The sequence below is a fragment of the Labrus mixtus genome, chromosome 1 (genome assembly GCF_963584025.1).
Source record: "Labrus mixtus chromosome 1, fLabMix1.1, whole genome shotgun sequence".
In the NCBI taxonomy this organism is placed as follows: Eukaryota; Metazoa; Chordata; class Actinopteri; order Labriformes; family Labridae; genus Labrus; species Labrus mixtus.
The window spans coordinates 23,561,360-23,578,721 of NC_083612.1; the positions used below are offsets into that span (position 1 = coordinate 23,561,360).

Sequence of the window (17,362 nt, forward strand, 5' to 3'; positions counted from 1 at the left end):
GTGGACACAAGGCCCAATCGCGCCCAGCAGGTTGCAATGCATGCAGCGCAGAGTCGATGTATATGGAAAGATTTCCTTCTATGTGTGCAGCAGTGAATTTGTAAAGCGACTCCACAACACAGCATGTCCACCCAGTGGGCTCACAACCCATGTTCTGATCTGCGGGCCCAATCGATTGGTAATTCAGTTTAAAGCTAAAATCATTACCCCGCCAGCCCAGTACTGTCTTTCACCATTTAAGACTGCAAGTCCTCAGCTACATAAGGTAGCATAAAGTGGAATTTCCTTGGAAGCATCTTACTCTTCCCATGCCTCTCAGTGTGACAACAGCCACAGGAGTGGGGAGGATATGGTGTAAGAGAATGGCTGGGGTTTATCTGGGATCTGAATCAAGCTGATGAAAGCTTTGTTCAGCATCTTGCTGATATTCTTCTCTCTCACATATTGCTGACCACTGTGGCTTAAACTAGAATCAACAGGATTCCTTTCTATAGTATTTGGTCAGTGATAAACAGGTTGAATTTTGTAGCTGTAAAACATTGATGTCACCACTAGTCCTTCTAACATTTGAAAGCAAAACATCACAGATGGAGGTCGCCATAAAAAATAAAAATAAAAAAACAAGGCAGGGACTCTCTTTTGGAAATTACTCCACATGGTACAGGAAGGAACCTAACTATTTAATCACAGTCATTAAAACTAAGTTTGCATATCCAACAAACATCAAAAGCTTAATGATAACATAAAGACACTAACTTCAAGCATTTACACAGCTCAGCAAATATGCTTTCTGTTTTTACAAGCTGCACTGTCATTATGGCTGCGTTGAAAGAGCAGCTATAGTTGGCGCATTTAGTATAATCCATTGGGCTACATTTATATTCAGCTTGGACACAGTGTACAAGTGTGACAACACTGGGACACATTTAGGTGATAACTCTGGGACACATAGGGACCAGGCTGGAACAGCATTTGGAGGCTCTTTGAATATCATTATACAATCTTGTAAAGGCAATAGTTGAATAACTGAAAAAAAAGCTGTAATACACAGAGAAGAAAACATCTGGCGCACACTGCAGTGTGGGAATCCATTCATCGTTCATAGCACTGTGAAAAAAAAAAAACATGCCATTACTGTTCTCTTTAGCCCTTGTTATACTACAATGGTTTAACACCATGTGGGCTAGTGTACTAAAAGAATGAGAACACCATAACACAGTTAAAATAATAAATAGATCAACACATGCGCTATGTGCTAAACTCAGCACGCTCACAAGATTCTCAGTTTAGCATTTTATTAAAAAACAGTTACTCGTATCTAGAGAAATTTAATATTACTATTTTGAATTGTGACTTCCCTCATTTGTATCCTCTTTAAACTTTTTGTTGAATAGTTCAAACGTCCTTCAACTTCTCTGCCATCAGTTTTTAAATTTATGTTGATTTTAAGGGGAAACATATGATCAATCCAGAACCACTTAAACTATTGTAAATTTCTAGCATGACCATTGGCCACATCAAACACCCTGTTACACAATGGAACCAAAATGCACTGAGGTTCACCATAGATATTTTTTTTTTCTCAGGCCTTAGACTTGCAAATGCTGCCAAAACAAAGCTGGACTCAACGTTTGTCATGATGGAACCAAAGACTGAGCACTGAAACCTTAGTACTATAAAGGTCAACATCCAACATCCTTTTTATTTCTAGCTGTTGAGTCTGCTCTGTACTCTCAAGAGCAAATCCTAAAAGAAAGCACAAGCTAAATGGGGTTCCATCTTTGATCTGGCGGGGTGCAAAGCCATTGGCCCACAGCCACAAAGGAGCTTAGGAGATGGAGAGGGCCTCAGAAACATGGTGCAGCTTTCTCACAATGGCTGCTGTTGCATGGACACACAGCTCTTGAGGAAGCAACATGAGAAAGGCTTGGCACTGTTGTCTTGCTTTTGCTGTTAAGCCACATCTCAAGGCTGTTTACTCTCAGCAGCTCTGCAGCAACTCCAGCTCGAGATGGTATCAGAGGTGTGGGTTTTAACGGAGCTCATTCGGCTCTGCTCGCCATTCTTCCACTGCAGAGAGCGAGAGTTGGCTACAAGGTTAAGGAAACTAAAAACTAAAATAAAAAGGTCGAATGTCATACTGGAGAAGAACAGCCTTCTGTCACTGGAGACGAGTTTGTTTTTGTTGGTGGTAATGGTGATGATTCTGCTTCTTCTCTGGGTTTGTCAAATGGCTGTTTGACATAAAGCTCTTCTGAGAGCTTCTGGGAGTTGAGTCCTCTCCCATTGCTCAAGCAGCACAGACACATTTTTCTATATCCTGTGTACTGTTACTGGCTATTACACTCATTATAGCTGGCTGTGCTCAGTCAAGAGCTCTGGAGACAATTCTTTATTTCTTATCTAGTCATGGCAAAAAAAGGGTTCATTTCAGTGTTTGTATCTTTATAAAAACTAGTTAAATAACATGCACCTTAATCAAAATATTGAACTCAACATCAAGACACTCAAACAACGAACAGCTTTAATGAATAAGAAAGCATCACTTTGTATATGTTCAATAATATTTGATGCTAAATGAAAGAGATTCTTTCTTGGGGCTGTTGCATTTGGAAACAAACAGGAAAATTCCAAAACTCCCCAGTGTGTATACAGTTACATTATGTCTTCTTTGTAGCGCAGTGTAGATTTAGATTGATGTTTGTTAGTCTTAGTTTATTTGTCTCTTCCAGTTACTTGCCGTTTAAATTCAGTTGGTCCAGTAAGACATTTTAAAACCTTCAAGAAAAAGTATGTAAGTTGGTGTTCAACCTGTGTCTTTTTTTGCTTTTCTTACCATAAGCCCACACTAAGCACAGTCTTACTGCTTGTTCAATCTCTATAAATCTGAAAAACACAAACTGCTGAGCGGTGACTCATATATCAGTCTATTATATACTACAGGGCTGACTGTATTAAACAAATGGCTAGGCCTGCAGCTGGAAAAGAGAGGCAATATAGAGAGAGCAGAGGTTATTGTCTAATTTAAATCTTGGCTGCTTTCCCAGAGCTGTACCACATTCCAATTTGTGGCTGTGTTGCTTGGCGCTACTGACAGAGGTCCGGCTGCAAATACTCTCCGGCTGCTCTCCAGAAATGTGTCTCCAAAATGATGATCAACAAGTTGGCAGAAATTAACAGAACGGCTCGCGCATATTAGGTAAAATAATGAAAATGCACACACTGGCAAGTGCCTTTTTTTTTTTTTTTTTTTTTTTTAGTCCTCCTGTGATTGCAATAATGCATCAATAATCATCATGACTTGATGTGCAACAACAAAGGCAGTTCATTGCATGTGTAATGTGTTTGAGTTCCATAATGAAACAGCAGCTGGAAAAGACATCTGCGAACACGTAGTAGTTACAGAACGGTTGAGCGGCTCTTAGAAGCAATTAGCTGTTTCCAGCATTTTCTCCTCGGCATACTATTGTCCGTTTGTCTGGTGGATTGACAGCACACCAGGACATCATTAACAAACCTGTTGGCAGCTGAGTAGCACACATTGTTTTTCTTGTGACAGCAAGCATCAGGCTAAGTGCTTCACTAATGTTTTTAGCAGTATTTAAACTCAAAGTGTCACTTAAACATGGTTTTCCTTCTTTTAACAATTACAAACACTAAGCTTCAACTTTGATTCCATATCATTGCACTGACATTACAAGACATTCAGAACAAAGACACGCTACACATCTTTGAGTCATAGCGCACAAATTATTCCTTTCCTTTGTGGAAAGATGGCAGGTTGATGATCAAAGGCATACAGAGACCTGGGGGTGGGCTGTGTATAAAAGCAGAGCTTTTTAAGAGAACGAGGTGAGTAAGCAAAGTTTTTACTCGTGGAAAAACTGTGTGCATAAATCTCTCCTGATGATGACATTTGACAGCATGCAGCACATAAAATGCAAACTGCTTTTCAACACTACATTTCCCTATTGATCCTTTTAAGCAAACCAGTATTAAATTATAGACAGCACATTTAAAAACACGGATGTTAAATAAAACTAATGTACAACAAAACAAGGTTTTATCTTTCGTTCTGTGGATGAACCTTGGACAAGTTGCTCCAACATAACTGCACGTGAAGACTACAAGTAAATACAGTTCTCTTTTTTTAGAGTCAGAAAAGAATCTTTCATGTTGTATTTGTATAGCCTCCTTTATAGCTGTATTGATTTCTTCCTTCTGACCACAGCTCCTTCAAGCACTGTTATTCCATTTCTGCAGTACTGCTTGGTAAAGAAAGAAAAAGGTGTCACTGACATTTTTCTCTTTTTGAGCCTTGACCTCTATTTTAGGACCATGCTGAGTTTCTCCTTCAAAATAAATGAGAGCAGCACACAGTCTCCTCCTATGCACTCACACCTTCCTGGGCACATGTTCTCCTATCACTCTTTATTTGTCTTTATCAGGCTCATGTTGGACTGGCTACTATGTAGTCTCTGCAGTAATATATAGTCTGGACAGATCATCACAATGGGTTCTATTGTAAGCCATCATAGTATATATGTATACAGAGGTGCAGAGGTATTTAATAATATTTTAAATAGGTTGTAATAACTTGTAATTTAAGAAATCTAAATTGTCATTGCCAAAAAGACATTGAAAAGAGGTTTCCCATGTCAGTCAATTGCATTCAGTTGAAAATCCCTGCGAGATAATTGCCACTTATCCAATTAATCAATATGTAAACATAGCCGGAGATGACAAAATGAGTCGTGTTGAGAGGGGTCGTCATGCTGGAAATCCTGGCTGCATGTTTAAGTCAGAGTGAGAAGCAGAATTCCCACTGTCAACTTGTCATCAGCTAATTTACCTGCAGCCAGAGGGGAGATTCACTGGACACATAGGGAGAGTTAATCTCTTCATTCATCTTCACTAAAGAGATCGACCCAATTAGTTGGCCACATTGACTGACAGTGCATGTGTTTGCCTTCCTGCCTCCACTTTCCCTCTCTTCTTCTACTGCATGTTATACTGGCTCTGCAGCTGAAGGCTTCTGAAATTATTCGAGGGTACAGTACAACAGTGAAATAATCATGATGTCTTTATTCAGATCTGCAGAGTCTGAAATATTCACCACTGCAATTTGCTGTGACTGATTAGCCAGTGGAAGGGTTGCTTGGGGATAGCTCTCCAGAGCTCTGTAATTGAGAAGATTTGACTTGGGAGAGGGTTTTTTTTTAATGCTGATAACTACACACAGTCTCATTTTAATGTACTTTTCTTTTTTTAGCCTCTCTTAAGAGCTAGGGCACACCAGAATCATGACGCTTGCAGAAACAGCAGAATGTATTAGAGTTTACACTATGATATCTGTCCCTAAACAATGTGATTGACCTCATGTTTCATCCAAGGAACCATTAATGATACTTTACTTGGTTACTGCAGAACTGTCAGATGGAGCAGCTAACTGTCCAGACTAGAGGACTACCTATGTGGCCTTTCATGTCCCATTATGCCCTCAATATAGGGAAAATGAATGCAAATGTCTGTGCCACTACTAATTTAGTATGAAATGATAAAGGCTTAAGAAAATGTACTTTGTATTTCTTTTGTAATTTTTTTAGTCTCTTTGGTGGGAGGATTGTGTATGAAGTTATTTTAGCCAACCAGTGTGACCCATTTTTCTAAGACCTTATTTTTGTATTTTACAAACCATAAAGTCATGTGTTAAAATGAGACTACACATAGAAATACAACAACATCTACCTCTTGCAAACAAATATCTAACAATAAGCAATTAAATGCATCATTGCATGATTTAATAAACCCAAGGATTCTGAAATAGCAGCCTTGTCTGGTATGGCCGCTGGCATTGTCTGGCTAATTTCAAGGAATACAGGGAGTAGTTATGTGAATACTGTTTTTTAACAGGCGTTACCAAGTCTATTTTTGCATAATGAGACTCATACATTTAAATATTGACCATTATTTTGTAATTTTTTAACCAGTTGCAGCTGTTTCATAATGGTTATCAAATGTTTTTTTTAAATAGCTGAGGAAACATTTCACTGCAAATCTCTCTTGAACTATCATTACTACTTTTTGTTGACATGACACATCCAGTTGGACCTGTGACAATGATCATATATAAATATATAAAAGTATGCTGCGTGGCATTTTGACAAAAGCGTTGTTATATTCTGAAGCTGGCAGATATATCTTAAGCATTGCAAGGTTAAAGGGGATGATAAAGAGTGCACACAATGGGGTAAGCCTTCAAATGATGTCTAATAATGAGCTGTTTGGTTATAATCCTGTATGGGTTGTTATGGGATTAATAAATCAATGCTGGTTTTGGCAGGGTCGGTAGTCAGGAAGGAGTAGATTTACCACGGTGCCTGAACCAAAATGCACAAAAAAAAGCCTTTTTTTTTCCACATTAAATCTCATTTATATTGTAAAAGGAAGAAGGGGAGATGCTGTTTTTCTTTTCCAAAACACACCTCTAATGCTTCAGGGCATGATTTGTCATTGTTATTCAGTGCTCGCTCACCTACACTTAAAACATGATCCTTCTGGATTTTAATTAAGCACCAAGGTACCTCCCAGGGGATTTGGGCTTGGCAAAGGAAACTACTTTGATTTATGTACTACTTTGTTGTCCCTGCTTGAAGCTTGCCTGTTATGAGAGACTGTGTTGATGAATGAAAGAGCCCGGCAATTATTCTTATTTGTTAATTAGTTCCTGTAAGGGATGTATTCTTCTGAAATGATCAATACCTATCAACAGGGAAGCTGAACATCGTGCTGTATCTTAACTTGTCATTTTCCTGTTACATAAACCAGTGACTGTGTACATGTTGAGATCGGTTCAGTCGACTTTTAAATTATTTAACTCTGATACGTATTGACTGTTTGTTCAAACATCAAGAGCATAATCAATCTGTTTATGTATTTATATTGGTCCAATATACTTCATTAATTAGCAGTACATTCATATTTGACAATTATCAATATGACTTTTGTGTGAATGAAATACACAAACCTTTGATCTTTAAAGTAATTTTTACTCTATATTAAAAAAAATATGGCCATGGCATCTTAAAAAATATTTTAGAAATAAGAGGCAAAGCACATTTCAGACTGATGAGCTCAGCATATTTCAAGCAGTTTTCACATGAACTCTTGCAACCTGAAAGCATTATACTTATCAGCCGCAGACAATGATGTCATCCTTCTTTTTAGAATGATCAAACTCATACAGTAACCGTATAGTATTGATTGCAGCCAGATTTCAAACATTGGCAAAAATAATTTAATCCAGACTACCCAGTTGTATGATAAACTGCTGTTTTGAATGACAGGCTTCATGCACTGTGATCACAGACGACAAATACAATTTTTTTTGCAATCTGGTTACAAAAGCACTTTAACTGCTGGTTATGTGATGGTGTCTCTCCTTGAACTTTAATTCCTCTCCCTCTTTATTCATTTGTGTTTCTGATCGGCAACAAGGTAAAACATGATGTAAAAATCACACTTTCGGAAAACTTTAACTTCGAGGCCTGCTGTGCCACATTTCCACTTTTGACAAATCAAAGCAGTAGCAGGAGACATTATCTCATGGTGAGAGATGAAAGTAAAGATGGTCAGCTACCACAGTGACACATAATGGTTACAGACAGAGACCTTGTACCAGGTCTGCTGTCCTAGATGCATATCAAAAGCGAGCGGAGTCTGGAAACCACAGGGGTGCGCAGGATTGCAACGGTTAGCTCGTGGAACTGCTGAAGGTCACCACTGCTGAGCGGAGCAGCCACAAGCCCTCATAAAACCATGCAGCGTATCATTATTTTCAAAGTGTTTCATTATGGACGGTTAACCTTGGCTAACTCCAAGCTAACACTTTAATCAGCTGCCTGTAATGCCTTTGAAACAGTGTAATCATTCAGCTTCTCTTCTTGTTTGTCAGTGGGAGACACACAAATATAGTGGAGACTATTTAAATAAAATGAGAGAGCGATCCGTTTCCTGAGGCTGTGCAGGTATTTGAAGACTTGAGCACTGTGAGTCAGACCTTCCAAAGATGAGGGACTAGATCAGCTTCATTGCAATGAATGTCATTTGAAAGAATCATTGGTGGCAGTGCAGGAAGGGGAAACCCTGCCAACACTGAGGCCTCATAGACCTTGATCTTGTTTCTACTTCTGCCATACCACACTATGACCACATACGAGGGTTCCCGAGCCAGCAGAAACACACACATCACAATAAACATGGACATGCTGTGAATGAGCCTCGAATTCAACTCCAACTATCTGAAGTCGGCTCAAGAATTTCATGGAGTCCATTCGTGATCACAGCCGAGGTTTCAGGGCACAGGCCTAAATGATCTGGCCGGAGCTTTAACTGCGTTCATGTCCATTGTTCCTTTTGATCATCGCAGTGAATAAAAACTAGATTCATGAATAGAGTATGACTTTGAACAAGCTGGATATGTTTCATAATGGCTCTTCAAAACAGAGACATTCCACATGCATGTTTATAGCTTTTCTCTTTTAATAAAGACCATTGTTGGACAATTATAGACAAGGGAATGATGTAAGAGTGATGAAAAGAGTCAACAGTGTTTCAAAACATTTGGCTCCCTGCAGAGTAAGTCTGATTTTTTTATTCTCTACAATAGCAGCTCCTGGCAACTAAAGCATGATTAATAGTTTTATGGACGGTTAAGTAAACTTAACAAAGTTAGGTCCATAACGAAAAAAGTCAGGTTTGTACAGTCTACACAAATACACGTTACAATACAAGTTCTTTATGTCATACAATTAATAAGGATGGTTATAATTTAGAAATGTCAGAAACTTATGACAGGATTGAATGATTGTTTGTTCAGCTTTTTATATGAACTCTCAACATTTCATAAAAAAAGTCACTTCTCACAAACAAGTGAGTAAAAAAAGAGAAAACACCTTCATCTAAGAGCAACCGTTTCATTCAGTTGTTCAATTGCAAAAGACTATATAGCACATTCAAGGGGTGAAATAGGTTCATAGACTGGATTTATTAGTGCTTACTCTGAAATTAACATTTTACAACTGCTACATAAAGACCTTGTTTGGAAAGGGATGTCTGACAATCACAAAGTATACACTATTAACACAATCCTGCAAAGACAATACTAAAACCGTGTGCCAGATGTTATTTAAATGATGAAACATCTATTGAGTTTTTTGCCAGAAGTATCTTGGAAAAGATGCAATGTAACATGTTTTGTTCAGGTTAAAGCGAAAGCTGGTCTTTCTTGAACTCCGTGCCAGTTTGCTTCGACAGCTCATCTATTTCAGCATTCAAATAAAGCTTTTATTTCCCTGCATTGTTTGCTCTCTTTGCTCAACAGGTCTGAGGTATGTTTGCACACCTGCTGCTATTGTCAGTCCTCTAAGTGTAGCCTGGTAACACACTGCATTATGGGTATTTGTGATGTGGGTGTGTGTGTGTGTGTGTGTGTAACATATAATAGTACACACACCTGCAGCCAGTACTCTAATGAGAAAGAAATCCACAGTGAGATTGACGTAGGAGCAACTGTTGGGAGTAGACCAATATTTCAGTGAGTGGTCATATCATTCCTGCTTTAGGAAAGTCACAGTTAACTTAAGGTAAAGAAAACATACAAACACAACACAATCATACTCGTTTGTTTGATGGGACTAATTTATATGTAACAAGAATGATTCATGTTCTGTATTTTAAAAAGGGATGGCTACGTGTACTCAGGTATAATAAAAAAATAATGAACGGTACACAAACGTATAACTTCTCCAGTTACGGCTTCAGCTTTGTTCATCATACACACATGTGCACATTGAGCCGGATTACAGCAACATCTGCTTTACGGCATGCTATGGCAACTCTCTAGGGACATGTTACTCCAAAATGCGAGCGCACATTTCACAAAACAAAACAAAAGACAACGATAACGTGCAGTGCAATACAAGTGGCGTTAAACTTGCATATCATAGATATACTAGTTTCATGTTTAACCACATGAGCTTACAGCACAAGTAGAAAACCAGTGGAGACGGACAACAGGCAGTCTTCACTTGGCGTCATTTGCTAACCCTGTTAACAAACATCGTTTTGATGATACTAGAGCAAAAAAGGTGAGTCTAATGTATAGACAAGCTAATAAGGAAATAACAAAAATGATGGCTGGAGGTATGGTCACGTTAAGTTTTGAGGCAGGAGAAGGCTTCTGCTAGCTGATGCCGTTTGTCGAGCCGGTGTATAGGCCACCATCACAACTAACAACAGCTACAAGTGAAAGAGATGGATGAGGAAAGAGCAGCAGAATTGTGCAGAACAGCGAAGTGTCTATTTAGACTACAATAAATGTCCATCCTCAGTTATTTTCCTGTTGAAATTTGACTTAGAAATACACCAGAAACTGCTCAAACACAGTAGTTTAAAGTGGAAATAGCAGCAATGAATTCAACTAAATTAGCCCCAAAAATATGACCAATAACTTTGTGAGACTAAGTCATTTATCAGTGGCCTGTGTCCCTTGAAAAGAGCTTAGGAAAAGGGCTTAAGTCAAGCAAGTGAAGTTAAAAGGAAAACAGCTGAATGTTTTGATACAGTCTGTGAGCCCATTAAGAGAATTGGACATTAGATCTATGAAACACGGACTGGCTGCCTCTCTGGAAAGCTTTAAAAAATGAATGTGTCTTAACAGCGAGGCTAACCACAAAAGGGACACAACACTTATTGAATCAGCCAACCAGAAGTGATTGACTGGTCCTTTTGAAAACTGCTTAATTCAGGGTAAAAGCTTTTTTTTTTTTCCTGGGGCACAGCAAGTTTTTCCACTCCCTTTTAATAAGTCAGCAAGGTCGAAGCTGTCAAAGATGTAGTGAAGCAAACTCAGATTAAAACAGTTTATCTTGGTGGAAAAACATCTCCTGTGCAGAGGCCTGCTTTGATTCAAAGAGGAACAGAACTCATCAAAATGAGAACAAGTCCTTTCAAAACACTTGCTTACTTTTGATCTTACAAGATAAACTAACTCAAAAAGTAGATTTACTATTTTTTAAACTAGTAGTGACAAACATACAACTTAGACATCTCAGCTCACTGAAGTTCTTCTGGACCTCGGGTCAAGTGGTTTTTCAGTCTAATATTAAAGTTATCAAATCCTCAAATCTCTACCCTGATATTAGTTATACAGAATTTCAATAAAACATGTTTCTTTGAATACGTTTAAAATAAGCCAATATCAAGACCAACAACTAAAAAAACAACTCTTCTTTCAGGACTTTGACTGACTCCAGCACTAGCATGGTTTGATGTGTGATATGGTGATGTTGTGTACATGATCAAAATCAAGTACCGAATGTGGACTCATGTCTTTCATGTATCATTGAAAGAGATGCTTTTGAAAGAAGCGTGTAACTACAAATAGTCCGTTTTGTTCTGAATCACTGGGGTCAAACATCGTCTGTTTAAATCCTGAAGTAAAAAAAAATAACACGATACAGATGTTAGAAGGAGCGTGAATCTCAAATTGAAGATTGGAGTTCTTTTTTTTTACTTAATGTGTTCAAAATAACATGTCCTTTTTTGTATTACTCTTCCAACTGACAAGAGAACAGTCTTATCACACACGTGCCCAGGTGTCTCACTTTGACAGGTTGTAAGAAAACACATTTTGTTACCAACACAGAACTCTTAGCTCTTCTATAAACTACATCTCACTTGGGCGCTAAAGCCCTGCTTACACTTAAAACAAAGTATTTCATTCCCCCAAGAGGCAAAAATTAAATTTAACTATGAGGAATAAACTAATGAAAACACTTCAAGACATCTTTTTTTCTCCCATCATAATTTTGCTGTGCTAGCATGCTAGCATTAGGTTTAGCTTTTTCCATCTCAACAGGTGAGATTCTTCATTCTGTCGTTGTATTTACTTTTTATTTTTGCAAAGCACAACAATTTTGGGAAGGATTTTCTTCCTTCAGATTAAGTCCATATGACTTAATTTCTGAGTTGGATAACTATAAATTGCTGCAGCGACTTTGGACGTTGTCATTTTCTCCTTGTGAGCTACCCTGTGCGAACCTGCAAGCCCCATAAACTCACGTTACTCTCGTGAGAGGTACATGGTCAAACTCAAAGTCTTGCCAGATTAATGATGCTAAACATAGTGTGCAGGATGGGAAGAAAAACCTGAGTGAATCAGTTCATAACTCTGAGTCCGGGCGATTGACCGGTTCGTAGTTTTTACCAATTCAGGCCTACGATCCACAACATCAGCATTAAGAGTGGTTACCAATTCAGATCAGTTTATCTTTACAACACTAGATGTGAGGCAGAATGTGTAAAGACATTAAACATGTCAGCACAAATTCTTGACTCTCTTCATCAGAGATACAATTTGTTCTGATGCTGACTCCCTGCAGCAAGAAGTCTACCATGTTGACTGAGGGACGCATTATGCTGGTTGAGTTGAGAAACAACTTTAGAGTGTGAGGTCTGCAGGCAAAGACATAATGAAGTGGATTTATGAGCAGTGATGGCAGCAGTGCAGAAGGTCTTTACGAGTACTGATCTGGGTAATGTGTCTATGTCTGTCTAAGATTCCAGAGCCTCTCTCATATCCACTTCATAAACAAAACCTTGTGTTATGTTACCCACAGGTTCAAACTGGTGGTTCAAATCATCAGATTGCACTTGTGAAACATGTTGAAAATGAACAGAAATTCAAAAGGACTTGGTTGGTGTGTGTTTGTGTGTGTGTGTGTGTGTGTGTGTGTGTGCGCCTGCAAACGCGCCATATGTCAACATTTCAACGTGATCACCAAAATAAAGAGAGTGACAGCTGTGATAATGCCATGCAACAGGAATCAGAACGTATCAGGCTCATAGTTTGTTACAAGGCTGCTACAGCTAATGGTTAGACCCCTCCTTCAGAAACTTAAAAAGTCTGCCCTCGTAAACATTTATTGAGTATTTGCCAAGATGTCTCCACTGCTAACACATCAGCCCAGGATCACAGCAACTATCATCAGCTTTGTTTAGCAGAAGTAAGTGTAAAGAGACACATGCTGCTTGAAGTGAGAGCTGGGCATAAACATAATGTTCACATCAGACGTATATACAGTATGTGCACATTGCGGTCCGTCACACAGAGCAGTCATTCTTAGAAGCAGGAAGCGAAAGTACAGTTTGTCTTCCAGCAGGCGGACTAAAAATAACACTGTGTAATCTCAGTGGGAAAATTAGGTGTTTAATAAATCTGTTGAACTACATCTCCTGACAAGCGACAATTAAAAGACTCCACAAAAATGCATCAGCTATTCACTGCTCGGACGTTTAGACATTTAGCATGCACCTTGAAGTCAGATCCATCAACTGCAGAGTTTGACAAAGCCTCTGAGGTTACACCCCAACCCCCAACATAACATGCAGCATCTGTGCGCACACACACACACACACACACACACACACACACACACACACACACACACACACACACACACAGACAGACACATATAAAGCTGTGTTTGGATATGTTTAGAATGTGTGTGATGAAATGGCACCAGCTGTGTACACTGGAGAGATGCACAAGGCCCCCTGGTTGAGCACAGTGTTAACCCCTTCACTCCCGATGGAGCACAGCAAAGACAAAGGCGGCCTGCTGCTCTTTGCTTTGGACACAATAAGAAGTTATTACCCAGGGGTTTGTTGCTGTAGAACAAGTAGTAGTGCGATTCACTAAAAGTTCCTCCCCTCAGCTTTTTAAACTGTTGTTACTTTTGGTTTCATTACATATGGATGGGTCAGTAAGGCCTAAATGAACCATGGACCCACTTCTGTTTCTCCTACACCACATTTTACAGGCTCCATAAAGTCCTCTGATAATTACAGCTGCTGTCCTTCATCTTTATGTTCAGTCTTCCAGTCTGAACAACGTTCTGATCTTTATTTTTAAAGCAGTAAGTGTTTCATATCATAGCCGAGTGCACGATAAAAAGTTAAAGTTCAGTTATTCCCAGAATTTCACTTTTAATATGTAAAAAGTAGCACATTTTCATGACACATAGCATGTTGATTTATATTCCCATAAATTTGGTCTTGGTCCATTAGGTGGATCATTTAGTGAACAAGGGTACAGTGTATAGTGCAATATATAAAACACCACAGCAGCTAAACGTTAAACAGGTGTATGCATTTGCAATCCATCTAACCAAACTCTTAAGCATGTTTTAATGGCAAAGTTTGTTAGAAATCTTTTCAGCTGTGATGATTTAATGCTAGCCGTGACGTCGGTTCCACAGAAGCAGCGAGAAGCAAAGTTTGTGACATTGATATGAAGTTTCAAGTGTGTAGACCGTTGCCCACAGCTGCTGCAAAAATAATTCCAAAATGGCATTTTCTTTGTTTGTAGATGTATTTTAATGTAGTGCTGGAATGGTGAACTCTGCCAACTAATAAAACTAGTGTATGGACCAGGAATGACAAATTGTAAACACATTGAACGTCTACTGCATTTTATGAGAACTTCTAATTAGTTCCTGTCAATCGATGTGACCCGTGTGCCACAAAGCTGTTTGTCTGTATCATAGTGGGCATCTGTAAAAGAGCAATTAAAATACTCTGAGTCAATACTGATGTGTAGGCAACTGTAAACTAAAAGGAACTATGGTGTCTTGGTTGTGCTGGTGATAGTTTTGAAAACTCAGCTGTTAGTAAAGGTGAAGAGTTTGTTTAACATCTGTTGGTAATTTGAGTCTCTCTGTGCCTGGAGGTAATGAAAGCCCACACTAAATGGATTCTGTATCTAAAACATTATTAAACCTTAAGAAGAAGAAACAGACCAGATGACCATAAATATTGGGGATAACAGTGGGTCCCTTTCTTGAAACCATTATAGTCAATCACATTTTACAAATTCCAAAACCAGTCAAATCCAAACAGCTCCTTGTCTGCGGCTGACACATGCATGACTACAGCGCTCACCACATTACTTGAACAGTCTTGCATCACTGGATTCATTCAAATAAGAAATAGGACACATGAGATTAAGATATGAGGAAGTCCAAGCAATAATCTAAGGCTTTTAAACTACGACAAAACATTGACTGAATATAAGCAGATGTTCTTAACCCCAACCAAAGAGCAAGAAAAGTCAATAGTCTTTATCACAGATCAATTGAAAACAACGAGACTTAGAATAACAACCAATCAGTAATAGTAGAGGCTTCGGCAGGTTTGCCCTTGAGCATAGCTGATCCGTGTTGAACCTCAAGTCCAGGTAGTTTAAGAGAGACAGACCCTGCTGTGACAGCCCAGTCCTCCACCTGCACACTCTGCATTTAATGTTTAAAACTCCCAGAAATAAAGCCTTCCACATCAGCTGAAAAGAGTTTCCACAAAGGTACTGTGTTTAATTTTACCACATTACAGAGAGTGATTTTTCTTGGTGAATTTATTGTATGGACATAATTCAGCTGTGTGAAGTTATGGCATGTTTCTCTTCAGCACCGCTGTTTCTCCTTCATGTCAGCGCCAAGAAACAGCGAGCTTCATTAGTCATGACTGCAGCACCTAATTAAGTTTGTGCCACTTGTTTGGATTTTTCTGTAAATTTAAAAGAATCTCTGATGTGTCAAAGTGCCTCTGGGCCGTTCTGTCTCTGTCATTAAAATTGAACATTTCCTGTGCCAGCGTTTTCAGAGGGTATTGCCTGTTTTCAAATCAAAACTGTGACTCCAGTGAAAGTTTTGCTGTGACAGCTTATAAATAGATTAAAGAAGGAAAGCTTCAGTTCTGTGTGACTTGTAAGCACGCCACATCTCTGGGATGACAAACGGCTCTGCATTGTGCTTCCTTTCAGCGGGTTGATTCAAATAAATTGGAGCCATGATACATGAAAAAAAGAGCCCATTTGTTCACCATGGAAAGGCATTGTAATTAGCATGAAATGCATGCTTTACTCTTTCCCTCTCTCTATCCGTCTCTCTCCAACATTACTGCTGGAGATACTGGATAAGTACCTTCTCATCGCCCTCCCTCTCGCTCTACCTTCTCCTGCATTGTAGCCAATTACTGTTACAGATGGAACATTTCAACTGACCTGGGGAATTTATGAGAAGGAATAAAATCGCGCTTCAACTCTTACACCAATTCAAAGCAATGTAGTTAACATTTCTCAAGGCTGATGAAGACATGATGAAATTGGGCACACATGACAACTTGGCCACATGACAAAGAGCTGATGAAACAGTGAGACAAACCTGGTAACTGTTTAGAGCAGTCAGATTGTGAGGGGCAAACAGAGCTCCACGAAAAGGCTGAATTATTTGGGAGGGGGTTGATGTGTGTGTGTGTGTGTGTGAGTGTGAGAGAGAGAGAGAGAGACGAGAGAGAGAGAGACGAGGGAAAGGTGGGGGATGTAAGGGTTAGCATTGTTTAAACTTCATAAAAACATCACACTGCTGTGGTGTCATTAGTCTGTCATGTCGAGCTCCTGATGGACAAACGCTCCAAATTGTTCAGGTGTGACATCACTGTCTGCATCAAAAACTATCATCCGTGTTTTACATAACCTCTGCCTCTTTCTTTGAGAGTTAATAAACCTGACAAACTTCAGTACTGTTGTTGCCCACAGCTTAGAAATAAAGTGTGGCTTGTATGCAGACAGAGAGAAGAGGAAATTGTCAAGAGAAAAGAAGCTTTTTCTAAACCTGGGACTGAGTAGATCAAACCCGAGAGTTTACTGATGTTTAAGTGCATACAGTGCAAGCTGAACATGTTAAACAGATTTTAAAAAGTGACTCTTGCTTTTTGTGTGTTTGTGTTTCTTTGTAAACTGTGAAGTTTAACATAATAATAATCAGAGAGGTGACCAGTTAACCACCCTACATAAAGTTAGTATTTGTGATGGTTGCTTTGTCAAACACATCTGCGTGTGTTTCTACAACGTCTCATTGAGTTAAGGTTAATAAAACAGGATCACACTCCACAAGCAGAGTAGAATACCCGATTTGACACTTGATCCCCTATATCGTCACATTGATGCATATAACGGCGTGTAGTCTATGTAGCTGATACAATGATCCCTTACTGATGTCTAGTAACATGTAACTGTAGAGCAAACAGCACCCATGGCTGTGGATCACATCACTCAGTCTGCTCGGAGTTTGGCAGTGCAGTGAGGCTGGTCTGAGCTGGACAAAAGTATCACTGAACCACTACACTTGTCTTGTGCCCTCATTTCCATGAGCACTAATACACAACAGCAAAGTTCGCGGCAGAAGAGGGAGGATTAATTAAGCAACTAAAGAGTTAAATAATTAGTGGCTATAGAGTCAGGGAG

At 39.1% G+C, this 17,362-nt stretch overlaps 2 protein-coding genes across 2 annotated transcripts in view; one reads left to right on the forward strand and one right to left on the reverse strand.

Annotated features, from left to right (window-relative positions):
• The window catches only part of adcy7 (adenylate cyclase 7), a 570,666-nt gene that overhangs the window by 500,507 nt on the left and 52,797 nt on the right, over positions 1-17,362 (forward strand). The gene's annotated exons all lie outside the window — the stretch shown is intronic.
• Positions 1-17,362, reverse strand: part of tox3 (TOX high mobility group box family member 3) — a 42,031-nt gene that overhangs the window by 23,717 nt on the left and 952 nt on the right. The window lies entirely within an intron of this gene.